This window comes from Vicugna pacos, unplaced genomic scaffold, assembly GCF_048564905.1.
Source record: "Vicugna pacos unplaced genomic scaffold, VicPac4 scaffold_20, whole genome shotgun sequence".
Lineage (NCBI taxonomy): Eukaryota > Metazoa > Chordata > Mammalia > Artiodactyla > Camelidae > Vicugna > Vicugna pacos.
This window is the reverse complement of record NW_027328741.1, coordinates 31,793,371-31,806,701: the sequence shown is the minus strand read 5'-3', so window position 1 is coordinate 31,806,701 and position 13,331 is coordinate 31,793,371. Positions and strand designations below refer to the sequence as shown.

At 33.7% G+C, this 13,331-nt stretch overlaps 1 protein-coding gene across 1 annotated transcript in view; it reads right to left on the bottom strand.

The window, feature by feature from the left end:
* The window catches only part of LOC140693658 (uncharacterized), a 676,856-nt gene that overhangs the window by 654,004 nt on the left and 9,521 nt on the right, over positions 1–13,331 (bottom strand). The window contains exons 10-14 of the mRNA XM_072957373.1: positions 11,550–11,681; positions 10,082–10,189; positions 8,119–8,229; positions 7,673–7,735; positions 5,364–5,428 (exon numbers count right to left, since the gene is read on the bottom strand). The gene's annotated coding sequence lies outside the window, so the exon portion shown is untranslated. The remainder of the gene's footprint in view (positions 1–5,363; positions 5,429–7,672; positions 7,736–8,118; positions 8,230–10,081; positions 10,190–11,549; positions 11,682–13,331) is intronic.

The window sequence follows — 13,331 nt, the reverse complement described above, 5'->3', positions numbered from 1 at the left end:
GATCTTTTCATTGGGAGTGGTTTCTCTGCTTCTTCACATTGCTCATATCTCTCTGGCACCATGGCTTAAGGAGTAGCAGTTACCTACTTATCCTGGAGATGGTGTGCCCTTAACGATTTTATCGAGAGGTCTTTGTGTCTTTGCCCTGCTTCACGAACTCAGCTTGCTGTTTCATAGGCCTTCTGTTGGCACCCTCATCTGTGCTGCTCTCAGTGGCTGTTGGCCAGCAGATTGTGCCCCCTCCTAACACTAGGTCAGGAACTGAGCTCTTATCCAGTGGGTGGGCAGGTCACTCCCCCTCCTGATGCCAGTCAGATGCTGTGCTTGGGGGGAAGCAGGTGGGCAGATCACACCCCGTCCCAGAACCGTGGTCAGGTGCTGTGTTCCTGCCAGGAAGGTGGGTGGCTGCCCACCTGCCCTCTCCTGGTGCTGGTCGCTCTGCTGCTCTGTGCAGCAGCCTGCTCTGCCTCGGGTAGACAGTCTGTAGGTGGGCTCAGGGAAGACCACGGAACAGCCCCACCTACACTCTGTGCCAAATCTGAGCTCCTTGTTTCCCTTGGCAGCACAAGTTCTCTGAGGTGTCAGGGTAGAAAAATCCTCTCTGCCTCAGGCTATAAACAAGTCTCAGTCCTGCCTAAAAGGTTGTGGAGCCCCCACGTGCAGATTCAGGTCTCAGCCCTGCCCCCGCCCGGGCACTATGCACAGGAGGAGATGGTAGCTGTGGCTGAGCCCTGCCTCTCTTCTTGCGAGATGTGCCAGTAATGGCACAGGTCTGAGGAGACAAAGGCTTCAGCACCCCTCCCCCCAGGGCACATGCCTGTTTATAGTTTTGTTTACCTTCTGAGCTAAAATTTACCTGACAACGAAATGTATAAATTAGGCTTTTGAGGTTCATCTTTGCATCAGTTGTTGATTCTTTCTTATTGTTGAATTTATTCCATTGTTTGAATATACTATCATTTGTTTTATCCATTCTCCTACTGATAAATACTTAGGCTTTGGATATCTTTTTTTGCAAGCAAACATTTTTTAAAAAAATGCAAATATAATATACATGCTTAAACGTGAACATATCTTAAGTATACAGCTCAGTGATTTTTCACAAAGTAAACACATCTATGTAATCTTCATCCAGTCAAGAAACAGAACATTGCTGTTCCACTTTGGGTTTCTTCCCAGATACTATGGCATCTCTTTGATGGATTCACCATCCTAAATTCAGCCACCATGGATTGGTTTTTTTGGCTTTTGAAATTTTTAGTCCCTTACATTCCACTCAACATTACGTAAGATTCATCCACTAGAGTTTTCTTTAAACTAGTATATTTATTTTTATTGCTTTAAAGTATACAACTTGTATGCATGTGCCACCACTTATGGTTATGTATTTATTGTTGACAGGTGTTTGGGTCATTTTCTATTTGGGGCTATAACAAATAGTGATTATGAGAATTTTCTGGATGTCCTTTTGTGCTCAGATGTAGAAGCTTCTGAAGGGTACACAGGGAGTGTGTGTGTGTGTGTATGTATGTATATGTGTGTGTGTGTACATATATACACACACACATATACATATATAACTTTCATTCAAAAAGCCTACTTTCAAAGTATTTGTAAGAATTTATATTCCCACTGGCCATGTGTAAGAGTCCCCATTGCATGTTACCCTCACCAATGCTTCATATCACTTAACAACTAACTATTCTAGTGGATGTCTAATGGTGTTCCAAGTGTGGTTTTAGTACGTATTTTTATTATTACTAAAGAGGTCAGCCACTTTTCAGAGCTTATTTGGACTTTTTTTTTTTTTGTGAAGCACCTGTTCAATTTTTTTGCACATTTTAATATTGAGGTTTTGCCTTTTTCTCCACTGGTTTTTGTTCTCTATTTGCCCTAGATACAAGTCTTTTGTTGGATATAGGTATAGAAAATATATTTTCCCACCGTGTGGCTTTTCACTTTCTTAATGGTATCTCTTGATAAAAATAATTCTTAATTTTACTGAAGTCTAACTTAAAACTCTTCTTTTATGTTTAGTGCTGTGTCCTGTTTAAGAACTCTTTGCCACTTCAAAGTCATTAAAATATCTCCTACACTATTTTCTAGATGCTTTATTTTGGTGGGGGATTAGGTTATTTATTTTAATGGAGGTACTGGGAGTTGAACCCAAGACCTTATGCATGCTAAGCACACATTCCACCTGAGCTTTACCCTCCCCCAGATGCTTTGCTTTTTGTTTCAAATTTATTAGATTTATAATCTATCTAAAATTACTGTTCATGTATGGTACAGGGTTTAATTCAATACTGTTCCATTGGTCTATATGTCTAACTTTAGGTAGTTATCACATAGACTTAATATTGTTTTATAATAAGTTCTTTAACATTGTTCTTTAATATCATCGTGGCTATTGTTGGCTCTTCAAGCTTCTCTAAGTATTTAGAATCAGCTTGTCAAGTTCTACAAAAAAACAGTAACAACAATTAAGTTTTGGGGATTTTGATGTGCACATATAAATCTTTGAATCAGTTGAAGGGGAACTGACATCTTTAAAATGTTGAGCCCTCCAATCCATAAATTTGGATTACCTCCCCTATACTTATTTTTATCACTGCTGTAACAAATTATCACAAATTTTGCAGCTTAAAGCAACACAAACTTATTATTTTATGGTTCTGTAGGTCAAGTCAGGAACAGGTATCACTTGGCTAAAAATCAAGATGTCAGCAGGGCTGTATGCCCTTCTGTAAGTCAAAGGAAGAATATATTTCCTTGTCTTTTCCGGCTTCTAGTGTTCACCCACATTTCTTTACCCATGGCCCTTCCTCTATCTTCAAAGCTAACAGCTTTACAGCTTTCTAATCCTTCTTCCAAAGTCATATCTTTCTGACCACATCTGGGAAAGATTTTCAATTTTTAAGGACTCCTGTTGTTAGACTAGGCCCATGTAGATAATCCAGGCTAATCTCCCTGTCTCAGAGTCCTTAACCTGATACATCTGCAAAATACCCTTTGCCATGTAAAATAACATATTCACAGATTTCAGGATTAGAACATGGATATAGGTAGGGGTCAGTGTGATGCACTTTTCTGTTTATCAAACTGTTTAACATTTGATGCTTTCTGACAAACTTATAAGATAGAAGATCCTGATCATGTTTAGAATGCTTCCTCTGCAAAATATTGGGAACTGAGTTTATTTGAAAGGAATGAAAATAATACTACCACAGGAATGGTTTCCTAATTTTACTGACATTTACTTACTTTATACTTAAATACCCAAAATGGTCAGCCAGGAGTGGGATCTTGGCAAATAAAATAAAAGTATAATTCAAGCTTTTATCACTAAATTTATTAGCTAATTCTATTTTAGAAACAGACAGAAAATAAAACAATTTAGAGTAAGTCTGCTTACTTATATATTAAGTGAACATAAAGTTTTAAAAGCATGTCTGAATATGAGATAAAGTGAGCATCATAAAATGTAATGTTAATATTTAGTACCTGCAAATCTCAAACTCCCAATTTATAAACAAGTTCATACTGTATAGCACAGGGAACTGTATCCAATGCTGTTTTGTAGTAACTTATGGTGAAAAAGAGTATGAAAATGAATATATGTATGTTCATGTATGACTGAAGCATTGTGCTGCACACCAGAAATTGACACAACATTGTAAACTGACTACATATATATATATTTGAAAGGACTGAAAGGACTATACATACCAAGAAAAAAATTAGATTGGTAACCAACAAGAAATCTGTCAGTAATATAATGCTAGAAACCCTGAGACACAAAAGAAAATTTCAGGCATACATCTGTTTATAGAGTCATAGAAAAAATAGTGCCTATGCAAGTCCCTGATAAGCATGAGAAAATAGGAAAGGCGATATAAAAGTTCAAAATGCTTTGCTATGTAAGAGCTGCCAGATGACTCAGACATAAACTTAAGTGGTCAAAATATCTATGTAATTAATGATAACAAAGTAATTGAGGGCATCATTTTAAATGAGATAAAAATAGCTGCTCAATTTTCATATAATTAAGCAAGTCATTTCTGTTTATAGTAGGTTTATATTATTTTTATATGTATTTATATTTTATAAAGACATCAACTTAGATCCTGGCAGATAACTGACAGTGGAGCAACTGATTGATTTAAATGGGCATCACAGGCTTATCAGATTTCATATGCTTTAAATATACATTAGTTATTAGTTGTCAGGAAGAGTTCAATTTTCATTTATTCTAACATAGCTGTGCCACAGGCAGGTTACTCTGTATTCACAATGGAGGATCATGATAGATATGAAGATATCAAGCCTTATTGATCTTCATAGGGGTGCTTTCATAAGAAAAGGAGAATAAAATAAGGAAAATGTAAAATACTACTTTTTTTATAGTGTTCTAACAGTTTTATCTTTTATTTTTTAACTGAGTTATAGTCCATTTACAATGTTGTGTCAATTTCTGGTGTACAGCACAATTTTTCAGTCCTTTATGAATATACGTATATTTGTTTTCATATTTTTTCACCATGAGCTACTACAAATTCTTGAATATATTTCCCTGTGCTATACAGTATAAGCTTGTTTATCTACTGTATATATACCTGTCAGTATTTACAAATCTTGAACTTCCAGTCTGTCCCTACTCACACCCCTCCCCCCTGTAAAATACTATTAAATCAACATATATTTTTGAAGAACTATGAAAAATGGGAAACTATAAGTTGTTTCTTTAAATTGGAGCAAAGAGAACTACTTTAACTGGGAAAATAGTTAAAATCTGGCAAGTTTTATGATTTCATGTTCACCCCTGACAGCTTTTCTTTCCTCCTTTCTCCTTCAATCTTTATTGGACCTTCTAAAGAATTAAATTACAAAAAAGAAAAAAAGAAAGAAAGAAAGAAAATTAAGAAACAGCTCTGCATCTAAAATAACCTCCTAACTGGAAAGATGGTATACTTTGTGAAAAATTTACAGATGCCAACTTATGATCTATGTCTCTGTCCACACTGCCTTACTTGTTAGGGAGGGTCTTAAAAAAAAAGTAAAGAAAAATAGCAAATTATAATGGCTTTTTCATTTTAAATTCTTTTCTATGTGTCTAAAATCTGCTCTATCATGAGTTATTAAGATAAACATTATCAGCTACACTCTACTTTCCTATCATGCACATTGTGACTCTGAGAAGCAGGCACGCTCTAACTTACCATCTGCAGGTGGTGTACAGGTTAATGCAGTTCTTTTGACAATATATGGTTTTGTAGCCTAGTTGTCTAACTACTACATAATGGAAAAGATGTAGAACTACTGGTACCAGTGCCCTCGGTCTCTGTCATTTACCTTAAACATACCTGGAAAAGTAGATTCAAAAACTCATTGGCAAGAACATTTTTCACACTCCAGATCTGATATTCTTCTAGAGTTAAGATGGCCATTATGAAAGAGAAACAATATTTAAGAATATCTTAAATCTTCATTTTCTTACATTATTTGAATTAAATTTGTTTTATTAAACTTGCAATGGTCATTTGTCTGAAAGAAAACTAATGATTTAATGTAGATGCTATGTATTCATCTGAAAGTAGGCCAGCAAGAGTAAGTTCAAAAGTAACCAAACTCTGAAGTAGTCAGTCATAATGTGGGCAATTTATCACCAAAAATCTTCCTCCAGTAAGACCTGGGAAATAACTCACAGTATCTTCTGGTTCAAGGTGAAGTTTACTAACAGAACCCACAAAAGGTTCTGGGTAGAGAAAAAGGACTATTTACTAACTTTGAAAGCATTTTTCCAAACTCTTTGGATTATGCCCTTTGACCCTAACAATTTTCTAAGATCTTTAAAACATCTGGCAATATTATTAGACTTCTTAAGAGATTTAAAAAAACTAAATATATATAATAAATGAGTATCTATATTAAGATTTCCTCAAAATAAAATTTAACATTACTTTCACAAGTTGAGTAAAGCAGTATTTTTTTTTTTTGGTGTCAAAGTGTACCAAAAATTACATTTATATACAGCAGACAATATTTCTTGGCAGGCAAAAATATAACCAAATGCTTCTTACTTCATGTTTTGAACAATCACCTTAACAATCCTAGATGAATAATAATGTTCTTAGCTTTTATTACTTAATTATATTTTTATTATCTAATGATTTGTTATTTAATGATATATAATAATATTTATTATTAATGATATTCATGTATTCATTCAATATATATTACCATTTATTATAAGGAAAGATTTTAAAGCACTGTGATGGTAATTATTGGCTTTCATGATGCAACTTCCATTGAAGTATATTAACACCAATGTAATGGTACAAAATAATGGGTAATATTGTCACCGTCTAGTCACCAGTGAATATGGGTAATAGGTTTGGTTGAAAGGTCCAAATTCTATTCTAAATTTTTACCATTTCATTTTTATGGTTACACGGAGATGGAGTAGCTAAATGATCTTTTTTTTTAATGTTCAAAAGTACAGCCATAAGAAGAAACTCGGTCTTATATAAAAATAGACAGCAATGATAACCTCCATACTTATCAAACACCCAGAAGAAAGGCGATGGAAATTGTATCTCTACATAAGGTATTTCCTAGTAGAAACTTTCCTGTGTTTCTGTTTTCATATATACCAAATAGAAATGGCTACCTTAGTTTTGGGCAGAAAAGTAAATGAAGACGGTTATCTGAATTGCCAAACAAAGATCAAGCCCTGAAAAATTCATTTCTATTATTTATTTCTATTGAGTGTCAGTTAATAAGACTATGATGATTTCTTCTGGATTTGTGATTGAAAAAAATGTTACTTATTTTTCTAAGCCTGCGTAAGGCCACTATGGTCTACGTCCTACCATCTACAACTTGGTACATGTCAACATTTGAATAGAAAGGGTCAAATTAACTCATATGTCTCACATATATGGATTATCTTCAGTTTCATAGGGATACATAGACATTAAGGCAAACCTATTATAATATCTTTAATAAATGTTGTGAAACTAAAAAAATTCAAGGCTTTATTCTTTGTAAAGTACATGCTTGTTTCTGCTATTATACACTTATTCTGGCTGCTATTAAAGAACTTAGGACAGACCCTCACCAATATTATTGAAAAAAAAATTTTAAAAACTATATACACCACCCAGATTGAGATAAAAATAATTTCCATCATCCCAGATATTCTATGGTCCTTCTCAGTTAAATCACCCATCTCCAAAATCACTATTGTAACACTTATTAACATTAGTTCTGTCTCTGTTCTAGAACTTCATATAAATTAAATTGTACAATGTGTTCTTTTATTCTGTGGCTTCTTTTGCTCAATATAAGTTTTGTCTTACCATAATGTATTAAACTGGGAGAAGTAAAGATTATAAACTACAGATGGCAAGGGCTGTCTCTACTTAATTTTTACAAAATGCCTAGCTTATAAAATATAATGTTTTTATGTAAATAACACTTAATGGAGTTGTTTAAAGGTCGAATGGGCTTTCCTTAGGGACAACTTGGAGTTATTGTAACCACAGGTCCAAATAAGCATTTAGCAGGGATGATGTAGAAGAGATTCAAGTATGTATATGTAAGGTATGTATACCAATTCAGAATATAATGTATTTTTAGAAAAGAATAAATTAGTCTCTGCTAGACTCACCTTTGTGGTGTCATGTGCATTCTATGTGTCTTCTACAATGTTGGATAGATCCACAAGTAATTCCTTTAAAACCAGAAACCCAAATCAGTAGTTAGGAAAGAGAAGGTATCATTTTTATTAGCCAGTAGCTGAAGTATAAAATATTTTTTCGGTCAAGTTTTTTTTTTTTTTTTAATTCCAGAAATAGATTGCTTGTTTGCCTTAAAAATTTATGACAATTTTCCAGTAGTTTCATTTTTTTTTTACATAATACATTCAGTTTATTAAATTTTCTAAGGCAAATTCTCTTCCCAATTTTGCATCTTTGGCTATGAATATTTTGAGTAGCATAATATAGAACCTAGAAGTAGTAAGAAATCTTTTTCTTAACCTCTTTTAAAAAATTCTTCACTCTATGTTCCTGTTGGAAGTTTACATGCAAGAAGATGTATACAATCAGACTTTACCAGGGTATCATCGGTGCAGTTGTCCTTCCAGACCTCTGTGCAACCACGTGTCTCTCAGTTCAAGCCTAGAGAGAACTCCATCACCGTCAACATCAAATACCTTGAAGCAAACTAAAGAAAAGAAACTCTTATGGAGGAAAATTACTTTTATATTCTGAAGTATAATACATTTTTTTACAAGCTGCCCTAGTGAAGTTACTTAGTTCCTCAAACAACTACATTCTGGATTAAGTTCTTATTTGGAGGAGATTGTGTCATTAAAGTCCTTTGAACTTGTAGGAATTCCTGTACACTTCACAAGTCTCTCTCCTTATATCATTAGCCAGCTGTGAGAACTCCATCCTTCACCTAAATCTAAAGTTAAATTACTTGCAAACTGAAAAAGAAGGGCCAAGTTACTATAGAATATCTCACAGATTTTGAGAAGGTAATTCAAGCTTTTAAATTAATTTCTAATATTTATAACTGATCACTTCAGAGTTGATTCTTACAATGCTGAAAATATTCCATCTACATTAAGAATCAACAAAAAGCTGCTACAGTCAGCTCCCCGTATCCATTGGTTCTGCATTCACAGGTATAAACAATAGATCAAAAAATATATATATATAAATTTTCCCAGAAAGTTCTCAAAAGCAAAACTTGAATTTGCTATGCACTGACAACTATTCACGTATCATTTACATTGTACTTACAAATAATTACATTGTATTAGGTATTACAAGTAACCTAGAGATGATTTAAAGTATACAAGAGGATGTGCATAGATTATATGCAAATACTATGCCATTTTACATAAGGACATGAGCATCCATGGATTTGGTATCTGAGGGGGTCTCAGAACCAATCCTCAGCAGATAATGAGAGATGACTGTATAAAGATTTTGCCTCTCCAATGTAATTAATGTGCACCCAATATTTTTGCCTAAGAACAATTTCAAATCTTCAATGAAGTTTATATACAACAAGCTAAAAACCCAAAATATCAGCACTTTGCTAATTAACATCAATATCAGCAAAATTGCTAGTTAGTCTAGTTGGTTAACTTCCACTAGTCCACTGGCAAAAAAATAAATTAAAAAAAAATTTAAGACAACAATTAACCTCAATTGAGAAACAAAGACTTCAGCCTCTTTAATACCAGAACTTTAATGTGAACAAATAATCTAACACAAAGCCAGGTTAGAGTAATGGTATACTATCAGGGAAGATAAAAGAAATCTAAATGTTTAAGATTAAATAATTATCTACTTCACACACCCATGTAATATTTATGCTATTAAATTAACTAAGTGCATCACAGTACAACATTACTAAAGAATATTGAACTATTAAGTATCATACCCAAAATATGCAGTATTTGTGAAGCTGTATTTTAGAAAGATGCAGAGATAATTACCCTAGTGAATATGTAAGAATTAGGTTCCAATTAAATGTAAACTGCTGCATTTTCCTAAACAAATATGGTTAAGATTTAGGAATGTAATATGCTTATAAATTATGCCATAATATTTTAGCTAGGTATAAAAGATAAATTTAGTATTTAATAAAATTGTTTTATCATAAATTTAATTTTGCTAATAAAATATCAATATACACAGTGATAGAAAATAAGTTGGAATTCAAGTTAAGCAAGACAAATTTTCTATATAGACTACCAGAAAATATTTTCTATATGCTTAACATTTTCAAACACATCATGATTGATGTAGTTCATTTATCATGAACTGTACATATATCTGGAAAATCAACCATTATTAATAACAAAGATCTTAAATTACTCGACAGTAAAAAAGAATAGATGACTGAACATTTACACTGACCTCAGTAAAACCTCAGCAAGAGATTGCTATTTGCCAATGGGATGAAAATTCAAGCCTTAATCAGATGATTTTTTACATGAATGGATGCTATTTTTTTTCTCTGTATAGCTTCCAAATTTTGTGATGTTTAACACACTTACATTTCTGTCTTTCAGCCAGAGGTCCTCTGCAACAAGCTGTTAGCCCACAGGATATCTCCTTAAAATCTATGTGGCTGTCATGATTTTCACCAAAAGCATTAAATAAACCTGTAAAATAGGAAGACAGACAGAATAAATCACAGCCAACAAACTTCCTGTTATTAATGACATGCTTATGAAAGGAGGCATGACTCGCATAAACTGATTTAGTTTTTAAAAGTTATCAGTATTTTCCACTGTCTTAGGAAGTTTATTTTTTCCCCCTGGCATAATTATAACCAAAATTTAACTTCCTAGAAGAAAATACTATCATTTAGTGTTTGGTTTTGTCTGCATACCTATCTTTATCTTATATTAATTCCAAAAGTCAAAAGTGATTGTAGAATGTAAAAAATAAAAATGTATTTTAAAAATTTAACTGGAAAAAAGTCAGAGACCACAATTATCCTAATTTGGAAAGACTAAGAAGAAAAAGGAAAAAGGAAGAAGAAAAGTTGAACTCTATCAAAGATATACTGTGTTGTTATTAATGAGCTTCACACAGCTCCTTCATGAAGCAAAGAAAACTAACACACTATATTATAAGAGACAGAAATTCTGTACTGCAGTCTTCATTGTACCACTTAATCTGTATAACTAAATATATTAAATTTCAGAAATAAAGGGCAATTTATAATCTAATCCTGTGGTTTTTAAACTTTTCCTAAAAAATAAATGGAATCATTTTATTTTCAAATGAAATGATTTCTCAATCTCTAATTATAAAAAGGTAAAAACATAACTGCACTGCTGAAGTGGAAACCCTGTCTGTTCTAGCTCCCCTAACAAATAAATATTTCTAAAACACACTAGAAACCTGAAGAATACAGACTATTTCAAGAATCTAATTCTGTGCCCTCAAAGAGCAGAAAACTGAAGCTAAGAAGTAGTTAAGTGACTTGCTAAAAGTAAGAAATTTTTTTAAAAAGGTCTGAATCAGAAGAAAAACCCAAGCTTTCAGATTTCAAATACAGTTTTTGTGATTATCACCCACAACTGCTCCTTGTAAACCTCATTTAAAATAAATAAATAAATATATATATATAGTAGTGAAAAGTTTAGAGCTAAGTGGGGACCTTAGAGATGGTCTAGTGGTTTCTTAATTTTTTAAGGGTGGGGGAAGGATACAGCAGTGGAACCTTTTTCTATATAAAAGAAATACAATAGACACTCCTCAGCTGAGGAAGAGGTGGGGTCATGTGTGGAAGCTAGAGCTTTTCCTATTCAGTGTCCACCACCCTGACCCTGCACCAGATGCTGAGTCACCGCACTGGAGCACACTTTCATAATGATTGTCTTGGTCAAACTGATTTTATATATGAGAATATACAAGTGCAGAAAGGTAAACCGACTTACACAAGGCTCCAAAGGTGGAACAAGGCTCACGTGTTTAGCAAAGAACATTTGTAGAAAATAGAAGGATTCCCACCTTCACTCAGAGATGGACGAATTGGTGGTGAAGCCAATGGGCCAAATGTCTCTAAATCAAATCATCCAGTTCGGGATTGAGCCCTCAGCAACCAATAGCATTTCTCCAGATGAATGATGTCTGATTCTTCCACTGACAATCAAATCAAACAAGATTATAAAATCTCACTCTTCTCTTCTGGACAATTAATTAGTTCATCCTGATAATGTAACTTCTAAATATACATTTTAATTTCCCAGTTAAACTGTTAAAATCTATCTAAAACAAAAACTCTGAAAAACAAATATATTGTATCTTAAGTGGCATGAAAATTAAATTCAAATTAACATAAAAGAGGCTTTAAAATGGGAAAAAAATTTGCAATTTCCCATTAAGCAGGCTGTTTAATTCCAACATGTAAAATAATAAACTAAGATACTTATTTTTTGCTTCCCACACTTTTATCTGTATTCGCTTTGGTGATTTTAATCTCTGTCTTGGATTTGAAAATTCTTGATCATAGTCTCTCCTGGCTACACAGGTAACACACTAATAGCAGAAACTATGTTTGATTTATCCTGTCACTATGGTAACCACTTACACATTTAATACTTATTAAATAAATGTACAAAGGGGATAGACCTAAGCTTCTCCTTCTTGGCCCTAAAATTCTTACTACAGCTCCTATAAAGGCAGGAGCCTCCTCTGTAGGACAGAGAGTAAATGTATCTCCTGAGAAGGATTCCCCAACAAGGGCTGTCTTTTCAGCGTGCTTTTAGATGTTTTTATGGGACATTTCAATAAAAGGATCAAGGACCTAAGCTTCCCAGTATGGTGGGAGTTGTGATGGGCATGGGAGGATGCTCACTTGGGAGGATGAGATGTTAAAGACACTAACAGTGAAAAGGACAGGGCAAGATGAAGGGCGATTTGGAAACAGGACCACAGAGATGTGATATCTACTTCCCACTGTCATCTAAGTGATACCTACTTGAAAGAAACATTTCTACAGTTAAATTCTATAATGGGGGTTATTTAAATGAAGCACACATATACTCAATGAGTAGATCACATAATTTTTAGAGATTCAGAGTGCAGTAGCATTTTCAGAGTACTTTCTACATCAATAACTAGTATTTATAAATTCCTGTGTGCTAAATAAGTATGTGGAATTATTTCCATTTTGCTTTTAGACTTACTACAGTTTAACGTATTCATTGCACTGATACAGAGTAATTTTTCTAATGAATAAAAATGATAATGTACAACCTTGTTAAAGATTCTTTAATTTTACCATCACCAGATTTATGAACATTTAGGCCTATGTGTCAGGCCCCGTTTCATACCAGCTTTTTCACCAACACCTTACATTGAGGTTATGTTGCATTACCCAGAGGTCAGGAAATGTTCTTTCACACATCCACATCTTTATTAGGTCCTGTGTCCTCCGAGGAGAAACATTCTCCCCACTTTCACATCCTTCCATTTTACATCTTAACCACTAATCCTTCTCTAAACACCTTCTAATGCTTTCCAAACTCACCAGCTACACCAGGATTTTAACTTCTCTCTTCTGCAACTGTCCTCCACTGTATATAGTATCCAATATTCAAGTGAAGTATGAGTCCTCATTTACAGGTCTGTGGCCTCTCTAGATTACAAAGTATTTGGATTCAGTAGCCTTGTCCTTTTATCACTGTTGCTGCTAGAGTTCCTTTCATAGGACCTGATACATAGTAACCACACAATAAATACTTCCTGAATGAATGAATGAATAGCCAAGGCAATCTTCACAGCCAAGGC